We start from the raw sequence: 2,926 nt of genomic DNA, 5'->3' as shown, positions 1-2,926 counted from the left end.
TCAAACAAATTAAGCGGAGGGTAGAAGTTTGACCTCCCGCTCGCCGTAATAAAGTGCTCTCGCAATGCCTTAGGGGTAATGTAGTACGATCCCTCAAAGTACTGGTTGTTCATTAGTATTTATTTATTTATCTATTTTACTTCTGTTTAATTTATTGTCACAGGTTTTCAATCCTTATTCTAGTTTTTTATTACTCTCCTATGAATTTTTGTATTCACTAAAACTGTGAACACATTCAACCAAATGCAGGACATGAACGAATAAGAATAAACTGAAATAAAGTAACTCTGACCGTGTAATACAAACAAGGGTTGAAGCCATGACAGAAGACCATCACAGATGACTTAAATCAGCCTTACGATCGCTGAGTTCTTCAGAATCACAAAGGTTTCTCCATGGAGCTGCAGTTTATATCAAATAAGGCCTTTCATTCAGTTTGTTGAGACTCCTCTTTGTTTCATAGTCCTAAAGCAGTGATAGAGCTTTAACATTCATCGGCTCCCTGGAGTAGATGTCGGTCCCTCGCTGTATTACTGACATTCTCATAAAGGAATGAAAGAAAAGGATTTTTGGGGTCACCTTGTCCCCGCTGCAAAAATAAGTGCTATCGCAAGCATGGAAGTGGTGACGGCACTTTGGACGCTGAGGGCACTTATCATGAGAGAGACCTTTAACTGGACAATACAGCGATCGTAAACCCTGCTACATGCTGATCCTCAGCAGCTCAAAAAGTCATTGGCTTTGACTCAGCTTATCGCTGTCAGTTTCTATCTGCAGGTTCAGGCCCCGTTCTTCAGCTGTGCTTGTTGAAGTGGAGGGGCAGCACTGTGAGTGGGTGGGCTGTCCCTTTCATCCAGGTACAAGCTCTGTCAGCTGAAGCGTCCTTGAGTTTTACTATAACTAATATTTTTCTCTTGTCTCTATTCACAGATGACTGCATTGCTTCTTCTCTTTGAAATTTATACAATATCTGCTGTAGAAATTAACGCGGGATTTATTTGATCTGGTGGAAGAAAGGGATACAAGAGAAAATGTGATTCTCTCAGGGATCAATAAAGAATCCTGTAATAATCATTAATATGCTAATATAATTCTACCCGAATGAATTGTATTAGAGTTATGGATAAAGAGCTGATACTGTGTTAATCATTTGACTACGCCTCCATGCACTGTATTAATAATGAAGTTGGAATTTGTGATGGAGTTTTGAATAAAGTCTTGCTGCTCTGTACTCTCCATTATTGAAGGCTTATTCTAAAAAGTTATTTCTGTGTCCAGAGTAGTTTTGTGAGTACATCGCCCTGCTGAAGGTAGAGTGAAGACCCTCGACAACACACGAAATGATGTAAAAATACTGTGAATCCTGTGCATGCGCCGAAAAGGTTTGCAGGAAAAATAAACACTTGAATCAGTGAGGTTTACAAAGTCTGATGCAGGAAGGAGCTCGAAACACTGAAGGACTGAACTCCACGTGTCATGTACGCAGCAGGATTGGGGTCAGTGCTGAAATTATGCGTCCTTTGTACAGTGACTGTGGGGCCCTTTATTCTGCTCAAACACAATTCCCTGCATTGATTTATTCATCAATCATAAGACATTTTATACTCTAGGTTGATTTTTTGTGTGTGCGTATTACATGATATAGAATATACACGTAATGTAATTGTAAATATGTGCAATTAAAGATGAAATATGTAACATTTGCACATTAGGATAAGATATAACTGTATTGGTCCCATGGTGGGGAAATTAGGGTGTTACAGACAGCAAGCAATGACAGCAAGAATAAAAATGAGACGTCGTCTATAAAAACAAATCAACTGTGTATGTACCTTATACACAGAGGGAGTACAACAATAATACTGCCAATGGAAAATTTTGAATTGCACATGGTGAGATATGGATAATAATAATAGACAACAACTCCCATGATCCCACGCTACTTCACGATGTCATCAAACTGCGTCTTTTGTTTTAATTGTTTGGATTTGAAGACCCCTGTGACCAACATTGTCTGATGCTACAGGTGAGATTTCATCTTTTCCTCTGCAGGATTAATGAAACTCAGCCCTCATCGTGGGCTTTGTTTTTGTTTCTGCTGCTCTTTGCTCGCTTCAGGGACGACGTCCAAGAGGGAGGTGTTATTATATACATGTTCCAGGTACTTTCAGCAGTGCTGGTCAAGCAGATGTGTTGTCATTTCAGGACAACGCATCAGGACATCAGGACACGTCAGGAGTACAACAACACACAGCAGAAACCATTCCACAAACACTGTTTTGCTAAAATGTCCAAGTCCTCAAAAAGTATTTGGAGAGAAGAAGGCACTCAGGGGCAGCTGGAGTCAGCAGGTACAAATAAAAAGGTGGAGCAGAAGATTTCTCAGAGTCTGACAAAAACAACAACCAAACAATGAAGGGAAAAACAGCTCCACGAAACAAGATTGTACAACAGTATAGATTTTTGCTGTGGAGCAAAACAAAAGAACGGTGGACATCAGTCTGACGTCAACGCCTGTTCCCGCCTTGAAGAGCCTTTTCCTGATGTTAAAGCTGTTTTCCCCTCCACGGTAGGGGTTAGGGCTGAGGTCACATCGTGGTCAGGTGTAGCAGAGATAACTAGTTGGGTTTAGGGTGAGGTTGGCGTCAGGAGAAGCCTCTGAGAGGACGACTGGTCGGGTTTAGACAGGTGAGAGGAAACAGACCTCGACACGACAACAGATGTCGATTCTCTGTTCAAACTTGTGTCTCATGTTCACATAAACAAGCAAAAAACAATATGTGACGACATTACCACCACTTCCAGCACTGCTGTCTGTTCCATAACTGCTTACTTACCCACTATGGTCTTCTTAAAAGCATTACATTATGAGAAAAACCTTGTGCCATCACAAGGTTGTTAAAGGTTCAAGTTATGGAGGGCTCCA

This window comes from Chaetodon auriga, chromosome 15, assembly GCF_051107435.1.
Source record: "Chaetodon auriga isolate fChaAug3 chromosome 15, fChaAug3.hap1, whole genome shotgun sequence".
Taxonomy (NCBI): Eukaryota; Metazoa; Chordata; class Actinopteri; order Chaetodontiformes; family Chaetodontidae; genus Chaetodon; species Chaetodon auriga.
This window is presented reverse-complemented; position numbering follows the sequence as displayed.